The sequence below is a fragment of the Brachypodium distachyon genome, chromosome 3 (assembly GCF_000005505.3).
Source record: "Brachypodium distachyon strain Bd21 chromosome 3, Brachypodium_distachyon_v3.0, whole genome shotgun sequence".
Lineage (NCBI taxonomy): Eukaryota > Viridiplantae > Streptophyta > Magnoliopsida > Poales > Poaceae > Brachypodium > Brachypodium distachyon.
Window position 1 is genome coordinate 10,043,642 of NC_016133.3, and position 12,810 is coordinate 10,056,451.

Below are 12,810 nucleotides of genomic sequence, written 5' to 3' on the forward strand. Positions count from 1 at the left end.
CATCAATCAGCGAGTCCCCACGCTTCGATTTCATGACGATGTCGTCCATGTAGGCCTCCACCTTCCGGCCTAGCTGGGGTCCCAAACATTCGTGCAACACGCGCTGGAATGTTGAGCTTGCGTTCTTCAACCCGAAAGGCATGCACATATAACAGTAGCAGCCAACCGGGGTGATGAACGCTGTTTTCTCCTCGTATTCGACCGCCATCTTAATTTGATGGTAGCCAAAAAAAGCATCTAGAAAGCTCAGCAAGTCACAACCAACGGTGAAATCAACTATTTGATCGATACGGGGTACAAGGAAGGGATCCTTGGGACATGCACGGTTTAGATCAGTAAAATCTACACACATGCGAAGCCTATTCCCGTCTTTAGGCACTACTACAGGGTTAGCTAACCAAGTGGGGTCCAAAACTTCCCTGATAGCCCCGGCAGCCTTGAGCTTGTCCACCTCTTACTTGATGAAATCTTTGCGCTTCTGTGCATGCCGCCGAATCTTCTGCTTGATGGGGCGGGCATCCGGACGCACCGCGAGTCGATGCTCAATCACCTCCCTAGGGACTCCGGGAAGGTCCGACGGCTCCCACGCGAACACGTCGGCATTTTCCCAGAGGAAAGTGATGAGGGCGCTTTCCTATTCGGCAGTAAGGTTTGCACCGACGGTGACGGTGCGCTCCTTGTTGCCGGCTTGGAGGGGCAGCTTCTTCACCTTGGTGCCTCCTCCCGGAGCTTCTGGCCCTTGCTAGGGCACAAGCTCGGGCCTGCACTTCCCCCGGCAACCTCTTGCGGGGCAGCACGGGCTTTCTTTGTTGTAGGGCAACAGGGTGTGTGCCACGTCGAACACTATGTGTTCGGTCTTGAATGCTTCCCGGGACCCGAAGGACACCGGCAGCGTAATGCGCCCCAGGGGGCGCACGATCCCAGGGTTCACCCGCCGGAATGGGTCTGTGGGCTTCAGCTATTCTACCAGCCATGCGGACAGGAGGTTGAGCCCCGCTCCGTTGTTCACCAGCACCTTGGTCACCGTCATGTTGCTGATGATCGGTGAGACAATGAAGGGTATTACCCCTGAACCTAGCTGCCGCGCTGGGTGATCATCGGTGCTGAAGGTGATCGGCACGTGCGACCACCTCAGCGGCTGTTGCGGCTCTGCGTCCGGCAATAGCGCGCTCACGTTGCGGGTGAGGCGCTTCACCGCGGCATGAGATGGGAGAGCATAGACTCCCCCATGGATGCAGGCGACTCCGCGAGGCTCCTGGAAGCCCGGCTCATCGCCGCCAGTGCAGTCGGACTCACGTTCCTCCTCAGCACGAGCTCTGTCCCGTCCTCGGGGAGGGCGCTCCCTGCCAACGCGGGCCTGGCCGCGTCCTCCCTGGGCTTCTTCCCTGCCGGTGCCGCCGCCGGCAGGCCTCGGCCCTGCTCTGGGGTCGTTCGGGCAATCTCGGGAGAGATGCCTGATGTCCCCACAGTTGAAGCAACCACCGGCGGCGCGGCGCTCCTCGTGGTGCTGTTCGCGCCGCTGCTTGATTCCCTGCAGGATGTGGCAGTCCTGCGTGTCTTGGGTGGAGTTATTGTGGATGGGGCAGCGGGGCGCGTCGCCCGGCTTGCCACCAGACCCGCCACCCGGCGAGGCCTTCTTTGCAGGCCTCGTGGCGGCAGCCCCCGACTCCGCAACGAGAACTTGCTTCCCGCTGCGCTTGCGGGAACCCTTCTTCTGCGAACCCTCTCCTGGGCTCGCGGCAGCCTTAGTTGCTAGTTCAGGCGCTAGGCGCCCTCCCTCGGCCATGGCACACTTGTGCGCCAGGGCGTACAGATCCTGTGTCGTCCGGATCCGATGCGTGCTCAGCTTCTCGCGCATCTTGGGGTTGCGGACGTTGATGGTGAAGGTGTTGACGATGGCGGCGGCCTCAGCCTCCGGGATGGAGTAGGAGAGACTAGAGAAGCGGTTGACGAAGCTCCGCAATGTCTCTCCCAGCTTCTGCATGACAGTGTGCAGCTCCGCCATGTTTCCCGAGCACTTGTAGCCGCCCTGGAACGCGCTCAAAACTGCTCGCGCAGGTCCGCCCAAGTGGCGATGGATCCGGCAGGCAGGTGGAGCAGCCAGGTTCTCGCTGATCCTTTCAGGACCATCGGGAACCAGTTGGCCCTGACCTTGTCGTCGGCGCCGATGGCATGCATCCCCAACGTGTAGGTCAGGAGGAAATCCTTGCGATTCACGGTCCCGTCGTACGTGCCGAGCGCTGGCGCTCGGAACTTGCGGGGCCATGTCACCCGCCGCAGCTCGCGCGTGAACACGGTGCAGCCGTCCTCGAGGCCCATAGGAGCATCTTCCTGCTCCTGCGAGTGGGGGCGCTCTACCTCGCACCGACGCCGGCGCTCCAGGCGCTGGCGCAGATCCTCTTGCTGGCGGGCATTTAAGATGCCGCGCGTGTCATCCCGCATGGCGGTGGGTGACGAGTCTGAGGACCCCTCCGGGTCCCCGTCTCCTTGGCCCCCTTGCGGGGCAGGGTTCTCCCCCTGTCGCGAGGCGTGGGGCGCGTCTCCGCGTGCCGGGTTCTGCCCGCAGCCGGAGCCTGCCGGGACGCCCTCGCCCTGCGGCTGTTGGGCGGCGAGCGCGAGGAGCGCGTCCAACTCCTCGCCCCACGTCTCGTGCGCCGATGTGCCCTGTTGCGGTTCGTAGCGCACCATGACCCGCGCGGCGATGATGGCTTCCGCCGAGGTTCGTGCGGGAGGCAGCCGGTTTCCCGAGCGGCTGCTCTCCGCTCTTCCCCCGGATGCACCCGGGTGCACAGGGTGCGACCCCCGGGGCGTCGCTCGCGACGCGGTATGCTCGTGGCGCAGCTGACGCTGCGCATCCTCGGCCCGTGACTCGACTCGCTGGCCGGTGGGGGCGGCACCATGCCCGCTCGCGCGGCAGGCCCCGGCGTTGGGGGCTGCCGGCCCCCTCAGCCGGTTGTCGGCTGACGGCCGAGGAGGTGGAGGAGGCAGCTGCGATTGCTGCACTCACGAGGGTTCAGGGTTTTCCTGAACCCGCGACGCGGGTTGCGCATCATGCGACCGCGTGTGTGCCGCTGGAGCTTCACGCGGGTCAATCGGGGGTCACCAGCCCGCTTCGGGGGCATGGTGGCTGGCTCTGTTGTCGAAGAAGACGAGGCCGATGTCGATGTAGACACTGCCGCCGATAGTCACCGGCGAGCTTCTTCTCGCGCCCACTACCTGGCGCGCCAGATGTCGTCGCACGGGGCTCCGACCCCGGGGGTGCGCGGGCACCCCCTTTTCAGGTTCGGCAGTGGGCTACGGGGATCGCTCCGGCGATTGCCGGCGGGACCAATGCAAAGCGCAAAATACACCAAGAACACTACTCAGGGGCACATGCACACACTTTTTACCCAGGTTCGGGCCACCTTGCGGTGCAAAACCCTGCGTCCTGCTTGTCTGAGCTTGTATTAGGCTGGTCGGAACCGAACAAACTCAACCCTTTGACCGTTGGTGGGGGTCCTCCTTTTATAGACAAGGAGATACCACAGGTGCCACGGTGCATGGTTTACAAGTGGCGAGCAGGAAGCTAGGGCAATTCCCCCTGGGTGCGCTGGTATGCATGCATGAGCGCCAACTCCGCTACTAGGGGTCTTGAGCCTAACAAGTAGGATTGGACAGCCATTGTTTGCCTGACAAGACGGGTAACTCCCCTCCTGTCGGCTCATTAAATGCGCCGTGCGCTTCACTCCTTGCTCTGGCAAGTCTGCACACTGGTGCGCCTGGCACGCGTCCACGTGGCGCCGCTGCTCTGCTCGCTCGGCCCCGCCCTCACGACGGGAGCCTGCGCCCGGGAACCTCTCCTCCCGGCAAGGTGCCCAGGTGGGAATATTCCCCGAAGCCCCGCTAGCCCTTCCGGGCTGGTGGCTTGCCGGGCAGCCTGTTCGCTGCCGCCCAGGGTGAGACCCTCCCGGGAACTCAGCGATGCGACCCACGCGTCGCGCAACGGTGGTATCCCGGGTGCCACTGGTGCGACACAGCTTCTGCCACAGCATGCTGCCATGCGGACATCCTTGAGCAAACCATGCTATGGCCTGAGATTGCACTATCCCCTCACAAGAATTGCGGAGATTGTTCCACCTTGTCAGGTAATCTCGGTCAGTTTCGTTGTCTCTTTGCCTGCACATGGACAACTGCTGAGGACGGTTTGGTCTTTTGTAAGTGCTAGTGAAATTACTGACAAAATCTTCCTCAAAGTCTATCCAACAATTGATGCTGCCCTCCGGCAGGTTGTTCAGCCATATCCTTGCCGGCCCTACCAGCATCTGTGGCACATAGCGTACCGCCCATCTGCGGTTGCCGCCTGTCACGCTCACCGCCGTGACATAGTCTTCCAGCCAATCTTCCGATTTAGTGCTGCCGTCATATGTTCTTGTACCCTTGGGCAGCTGGAAACCCGGGGCTGGTTTCTCCCTCATGATCCGATGCGCAAAGCAACGCGGTCCCGGAGGGCCTTGCTCCTCCAGAAGTTCGGACAGATAAATTCTGTCAAGCCGATGTCGGGCATCCAGAGGTGATACTTGTCTGTTCCCAACTCTGGCTCCAAGCGGGCCGAGATTGTTGCGCTCCCGCCTGATATAACCCTCGTTAGCCATGGCCGAGTATCCGTCATCATAACGGTCGTAACAGCGATCTTCACCTCGATACAGGGGGTTGCGCCCGACACCCTACTATCCCGCAGTGGTATTGGGTGCCGGACCCCGAGGTCGGTGCCCATGATCAAACGAGTAACGTTCTTGCTGGTCTCGACGATTGTTGCCGGGATGCAGACCACTCTGGCTGTCATCAACCCTCCTGAATATTTGTTTCTCGGCCAGGGCTGGGTCATAGCGTTCTAACTGCTTATCGCGACCAGAGTTAACGCTTTTGTCCCGTTTGCCACCAGGCGAAGACGCTTGCTTGTCAACCCGGCCACCAGCATCTGCCGCCGAGTGAATGACCTGCGATGCATCGGGTTTACCGTGCACTCTCATGTATGTCTCATTCTGCTCATTAGCTGTTTGTAGTAGTTCTTTTACGCATAGCTACTACTGCCGAAGTGCCTCGCCCGTAAGATTCGGCAACTCCTCAGCCGCAGCCTCGGCAGCCCTGAGATTTTTGGCTGGGGTATTGTATTTCGGCTTTAGTGCCGAGGCAAAAATTGCCGACGCAGCTGGCACACCCCTGCCATCTCTTGTCATCTCGGCATTCAAGTTCTTGCCACGGTTACGCACCTCCCCAACTATACTAGGGTTTAGTAAACGCAGTAGAACTAAGACCATGAGCTTTGTTATACTCATGGAGCGAGATCTCGAGCTGTTGTCGGGCGTTCGCGACGTCGACTACTTCCTTTAGCAGCTTTTGTCTCTCCAACTCCAACTCCGTCTATACTAGGGTTTAGTAAACGCAGTAGAACTAAGACCATGAGCTTTGTTATACTCATGGAGCGAGATCTCGAGCTGTTGTCGGGCGTTCGCGACGTCGACTACTTCCTTTAGCAGCTTTTGTCTCTCCAACTCCAACTCCGTCTGCAGCTGGGCCGGGTTAGCGTTTGATGCTACTGGTGCAGTTAGTCGCTCGATGGAGGCCTGGATCGGAGTTGGCTTTGGCGGCAGAGCCGATGTGCCGGCTTGAGCGGCGATGTTCTCCGGCTTCTCCAAGGGGAGCTTCGCCGTTCTGCCGGACTTGGTTGGGACCGTGCCACTTCCTGCAGCGTCCCTTCCCGCAGCAGCGCCATGAGCTGTCACCATGACCTCCACACGGTCAGCAGGGCAGTCGACGTGCCGGCCGCGAACCGTGTAGATGGCGGGGGATCTTCGGCCGTCACCACCTGCTCTGGATACCTACAAGGGCTATCAATAGCAACATAAACCTCGTGAATGCCGAAGTTGATGAAGCGGCCTGCATAAGGAAACGGTGTGCCATTGAAGCAGCCCGCGTTGTTGTCGATGAAGCCCAGAGAGCTGAATCTCTGGACCAAACCGGATACCACACACTCTCCGGTGACGAGGAAGCTTCCATCATAGATTCGCTTTCGGTGCTTCTTTAGCGTGGTCACCTGACACCGGTACGCAGGCACTGACCGCCTTCCCTGGAATGATGATGGCGCTGCTTTACTTTGCACCGCGTGGTCAGGATAAGGCCGTTGAGAGATCTCGGCTACTGCCAAGACCAACATGCTCGTCCTTATCCTGCAAACTCATAAAACAAGATAGCCCTGCCAGCATACGCTCGGCGTGCCGGCTTAGCGTTAGCCGTACTTCTTGATACCGGCATACGTAGCTATGCTGGCTTTGCCTCCGTCATCTCGGCTAGAGTTATGTCGCTATGACCCTACCCGGGGTCATCCCCTCGACAATCACTTTTATGCAAAAGAACCATATAGCCTTTCTTTGAAGCCATACATGTAGTTATTCAGGTTTCCCAAGGGGGCACGCTGAGTACGTAATGTACTCATCGCATTGCATTTTTGTTGATATTCAGAGTTCTATGAAGATGAGGATGCCGACTACAACTACTAGGAGGATCCCGACGTGAGGTCACATGGACTACCTCGACTACTTGTGGCTAAGATGGAGTCTCTACGCATTTTATTTCCGCTGATTTTCTGATTGTATAATGTCATGAGTCATTGCACTTTGTATGTATTTTGGCATATCAATAATAAAGTTTATTTTATATTTACTTTGTTGTGCAATGGTACTCATTTTGTCTGTGTTTCATCAGCTTGATCCTGGAGATATGAAGTGAAACACAGGGAGGGTCTGGAAGTTAATTTCGGGTTCTCACACCGTCGCGGCTGCCGAGATCTTGGGTTCCAATTTCGTCGGCTCGACCTCACCCCTAAACCCCACCTTGTCCTCGAGATCTTCCTCTATTCTTCCCCTTAGGTGATCTCCCTTGCCTCGGCCTCCCTTTCTCTAGATTTCTATTTCTATTGTTGAAACTGCTCCCTGCTCCTTTGATCCTCTCTGCGCTGTGCGCTCACTTGTTGCCTTTTTTTAGTTTGCCCTGTTGCTTCCTGTTATACTTCGGGTTGGTTTAGATTCAGCCGTGTGTCAATCTCTGGACTTCTAGATTGTTTGCTGCCAATGGCCGGTGTGGGATGAGGTGTGTGTCATCCGTTCCGATTCTCCACTGATGCGGATTCCTCATCCGTGCCTAACTGTTTTGTTTGTCTTTGTTCATGTGTGTCATTTGGTGTCGGCGTCTGTGGTTGCATCCCGTGCGTGCTGGTTGTTGAAGCCGGATAGTGTTTTTTTTTTACGGAAAGCTTTAGGTCATTAGACCTATTGCCATTTTATTAAAATGTAAAATATGTACATCAAAAGAAAAAGAACAAATCATCTAAAATTATCTATCCAGGCTTTGAAACCATGGTATTTTTTTCTTTTAGCCCTATGTAAGACCAGATTCAGTTCTTCCTTGAAAATTCTTTTACGCCAGTAGAGTGAAGGAGTAATCCCATTAAAAATATATTCCTTGCGTGTCTCCAAATGCTCCATGTCACAAGTGTGGAGATCTCCATGTGGAATGGGGGCTTATGTTCCTGCTTGATGGCTTCAATGTTCTCATGGACAATATTCTGAGGAATGGATAGTGGTTAGATGTATCTCCAGCATGTGAGTGCAAATTTGCATTGAAAGAACCAATGATCTCTTGTTTTGAGGTGCTGTTGATTGCAGAGAACACATGTGTAAGATTGAAGATGGAAGTTTTTCTTTAGTAGCATGGCTCTGGTGTTAAGCCTGTCAATAATGAGGAGCCACATAAAGACTTTGTGTTTGAGTTGATTGCATGAGGACCAGATCCACTTAATAGTTTGTGGGATCTCAATGTGCATGACTAGATGCTTGTACATCTTTGATGTGGTGTATCCTAGTGTGGGCCAAATATATGTCCAAGTGTCTGAGTTATCTGAATGCACTATGGAATCCAGGAGGTGGTTGAGCTCTTGTAATTGTTCAAATGCCAGTTCTTAGAGTGGCAAGTGAAAGTGTTCAGTGACATCTATGGAATGGGTCATATCCCACAAGGTAGAGTTCTTGCTGATAGCATATGAATATAGTTGAGGCCATGTGTTCATCAACTGATTGTCTTGCCAATTATCATGCTAGAATAGGATAGTATTGCCTTGATGTGCAGTGCATTTGGTGATCTCTTTGTATTGATCAACAAGTTTAAGAGTGTCCTTCCACCAAAATGAGGCATCAATATTGTTCATGGGTGGAAATCCATTGGTGTAGTGCTGTTCCCAAACATAATGGACCTAGGGGATGTTGATCTTGTTATAGAACTTGTGCAGGTTTTTTCATACTTAGGGACTTATTCTGTATCTCCAGGTTGATGACACCAAGTCCACCCTCATTTTTTGGCCTACAAACCATTTCCCAAGCAGCAAAGTGGTGGGTTTTTCTTAGTAAGATCATGTCCTCTCCATAAGCAGTGTCTTTTGTATTTGTCGATCTGTGCAATGACCCCTTTTGGGAGCATGAATGTGCTCATTTGGAAAGTGGGCAGTGTTGAGAAAACCGAGTTAACCAATTGAAGTTTTCCACCATATGAAAGCATGCTAGAGAAACAAGTAAGTCTACTCTCAATCCTTTTGATCATAGGCATAAATTCCTCAATTTTTGGTTTTGCAGTTCCCAGTGGAAGTCCAAGATATGTGAATGGCAGAGTTCCAATTTTACATGTGAGAAGGTCAGCAAAGTGGTGTCCTCTCTCAGTAGTCATGTTGAGTGGGATCAGATTGGATTTCTGAAAATTGACCTTAAGTCCAGTGGAGGCATGGAATTGCTGAAGAATTTCCTGTAGCACATGTAATTGAGTCTCCTTAGCTTTTAATATAATCAGTGTGTCGTCTGCGTATTTGATAATGGGGAAATCTGGACATGCAGTGGATTCAATTGGCCTCTGGAGAAGTCCTTGATGCATGGCAGCATTGAGGGCAGATTGTAGGAGATCTGCGACAATCACAAATAGAAGTGGAGAGATTGAGTGGGTCTCCCTGTCTAACTCTTCTCTTACAATGAATTAATTTCCCAGGGACACCATTAAGTATAATCTGTGATGTGGCAGTATGAAGTATCTGAGCAATCCATTGACACCATTTGTCCCCAAATCCCATTGCTTGCATGATTTGAAGTATAGCTTTGTGTTCCACCTTGTCAAAAGCCTTTTCAAAGTCCAGTTTTAAGAGGATGGTCTCAATTTTAGATTTGTGACATGCATGAATATATTCAAAAGCCCAAGCAGGGCAGTCCTGAATGGTTCTGGTCTTAATGAATCCATACTTATTATGATGAGTCAATGAGAGGATGATGGACTGTAATCTGTTGGCCAAAAGCTTGGTGAGAATCTTGAGTGTGCAATTGAGTAGTGAGATGTGTCTGAAATCATTCACCTTGTCTGCCGAATCAGTTTTCGGAATGAGTGTAATAAAGCATGTGTTTATGCAGGAAAGAGTGAGTTTTCCTTCATAGAATTGCTGGCAGAGATCATAGAAGTCTTCTTTGATGATGGGCCATCAGTTTTTGATGAAATTTGTGTTGAACCCATCTGGGCCAAGAGATTTGTTGGAAGCAAGGCTTTTAATCACCAGGTCAATCTCCTCCTTAGCGAAAGGAATCTCTAATATAGAGAGATCCTGGGCATGCTGGAAGAGTTCTTGAAAGGGAAATGTGAGATTTTGAGCCTCTGATCTGCCCAATCTGTCTCTAACTGCATGCCAGAACATGTTAGCTTTTGTGTCATGATCATATACCAATGAACCATCTTCTCTTTTAAGGCAGGCCACTTTGTTTCTTCTGTGTTGTATGGTAGCCAGTGAATGGAAATTTTTTGAGTTTTTATCACCAAGTTTGACCCATTTAATTTTACCTCTAGCCGGTTAATGTTGCTGCGTTCTACCGATTAGTCTGCGTTCTCAGTGTTTGCTGTGGTTGTTGCCTCCTCTAATGTATTTACCCTTTAACTGTTTTGTTCCTACAGGTGTGTTGTTGCAGTTTTTCGACGCAGCTTGTGGTTCGGTTCCTCCTGCTTTTTTTTTTCTCTGGTGAGCTTCCATCTCTCTGTCTTTTACATTTTTGGGTCGTTCGCAGGCTTCATTTTGCTAGCTGTTGAATAGATGTATTGTGATATTTCTGGTGAAGAACAACAAGATTTGCCACTCGCCAGAAAAATAAGAGGGATTGGATAGGGCCAGCCAGACGAGGTATTGGAGCGAATTGGGAAAGGAGCATTTGGCTCTGCGCTATTGGTCAGGCGTGGAGAAGAAAAAGCGAGCCTGCCTTTACCTAGGTAAGCACTATCCCTTCACTTTTACCTTCTGGGGGGCTCAAGTTTTGTTTTAGTCGTTCCTTCTGATCATGGGTGGAGCTCTCTCTGTGCTTTGCTTGCAGGTATGCGCTGAAGAAGATAGCACTCGCAGGTCTGCCCACCAGGAGGTAAATGAAAGCCTCCTCTTCGTCTTCACCAAGCTACTACATTTTTGTTTCATTATTTGGTAATACCTAGCTTTGGTTTCAAGGAGAATGGCTTCTTCTCGTGACGACCAGCTTATTTGTGACATTCTTGGTACAGATTATACTAAGTTTTGTGGAAAATATTTCTTTATGCAATGCAGCTTGTCGTGACAGCATTTATCGTGGAGTACAAATATTCTTGGGTGGAGAAGGTAGGTGAAAAGAACGGGGAAAAGAGAAATTTTATCAAGCAGGCAGGAGAATTTGCTTCAGTTTTTAATTATCATGCATTCTGCTAATTTTCTGTGTTTTAATTAAAACTTCAGGTTATTGTCCGGGGGAGTCATGTATGTATTCACCACGGTCGCCGTGCGCACCACCTCCAGATCACAGCAGTCGCCCCTGCGCCTGTCCCTTCCCTGGCCGCCAAGCCAAGGAAGAGAAATTGATGGTTACATGATTCATCTGCATTTTTCCTTGGTTCTCAGGTATAACTTTGGGTGGGGCCATGGGAAGGATAAACTAGAGTCCGAGAAACTCGGTAAACACTTCTTCATGTTATATGTGTACTGCAAGAGATACTTGTTCGGAACGCGGTATGCTACGCTAGCATAAAATAAAAATTTCTACCACTTCCGTCCGGATCAATGCTGTAGATAATGGATCACGAGATTACCACTAGACGCGCAGACCCGTAGCGGAAGTAGAGTCGATGTAGCGTGTCGATGCCGAGTAGTCAAACAGGCTGCTCCTCCTCGCCGATCCCACGAACAGTTCGTCCAAGCGCCGCGGGTGCAGCGCCTCCGAGGTATCCACACGTACAGGGAGGAACTCCGTGCGGCAGACTACTAGATCCGATCGCAAGGCTTTGGGCGTGGAGGTGTGACGGCCGAGTCTAACTCGCTTCTGGACTGGTGTAACCCTAATCGGGTACGCCTCCTCCACTTATATAGACCTCCCTGGTGGGCTTCAACACTTGAGCCCTGTTAGGAATCTAAGCCCGATACGAGTTGGATCCGATCCAATTCGGTCCCATCCCCTTAAGCCTGCGACCCTACAAGTTCACGGTCAGACGGACACGACTACGAGCTCGGACTGCGGGTCCGAGTAACACCTTACTCGTCCACTGGCATCGACTCAAGTCGATAGTTGGTAGCGGCGCCTAACAGCACGTGCCAACTCCCGAGTAACCACAAGGTATGTTGACGAACCATACAATGTGTCATATGCAACATTCCTTTTGCCTCACGATATGTGTGTCGAGCTCAAGGCGAGTGCTTGTCATCCTTGTGGATAGCTCGACTCTTTTCTCGTTCCTGTGATACAGATTCCCGAACGGGTTAACACTTAACCCAAATCGCATGGCCATGCTTTCCGAATCTGATCACTCGAGAGGGCCCAGAGATATCTCTCCGAACAGGAGGGGCAAATCCCATCTTGATCAACCATGACTCGCAGCATGCTTCTCGGCAAACCCGAAAACTACCTTTATAACCACCCAGTTACGGAGTAGCATTTGGCAACCCCTAAGTAAGCCGATTCACATCCCAAGCTCATGTGATGACCTCAGGTCTAGGACTGGCATATAAATCGTACTTGAGACTAACAAATGACAATCATCTCGTTGTGTCTTAGTGCGGGTCTGTCCGACTCAACAATCTCATTGTCGAGTCCATGCTATCAGTCGGTCACACCTTGCCCTATGACTTGTGAAACATAGTCATCATACTGATTCATAGTGCTAGTCTAAGTTATGTGTCCGCATAACCTCAATGACCAGAGACCATTAGAACAACATCATAGAATACATAGTCTCACAAACAAATCACGTATTTATTGATACATATCAGTGATGATGTTCAAGGACAATAACAATAACTCATGAATACATAGGAAATAACATCGTCACATGATTGCCTCTAGGGCATATCTCCAACAATACTAACATTGGTTGGCTAATTAGTTTCCTCCCGGTGTTCATTGTGCACCTCTGCACTTTCTAATCTTAGTTTTGTATTGTAATGCATTTAAGATAATTAAGCTGGTTGCAACAGTAGTATATCGAAAACAATAGTTATATATTTGGGCATGCATTTTTGCTCCTAAAGTGGCTTCTGAGTATTTCCTGCAGATACATTCAAAGGGTCCTATTATGCCAACCCAACTTTGGATTACCCTGCTACTGATGATGAGGTTGTAAGTTGGTATAATATCTCTAACATAAAAAAATATATTTTTGCTTATGAATAGGCTTTGCTAATGCCGCGTCTGCGAACGCGGACACCAGAAGTGCGAGCACTCCCTTTTTGCTTAGGTAGTGTGGCGCGGC

General features: G+C 51.7%; 1 long non-coding RNA gene across 1 annotated transcript; it reads left to right on the forward strand.

The window, feature by feature from the left end:
• The first annotated feature begins 10,217 nt into the window (after window positions 1-10,217).
• On the forward strand, window positions 10,218-11,009 carry LOC112271969. Its single transcript, XR_002965565.1, has 4 exons — window positions 10,218-10,317; window positions 10,419-10,463; window positions 10,643-10,693; window positions 10,808-11,009. It is a non-coding gene; the product is annotated as an uncharacterized LOC112271969 (long non-coding RNA).
• Window positions 11,010-12,810: the final 1,801 nt, after the last annotated feature.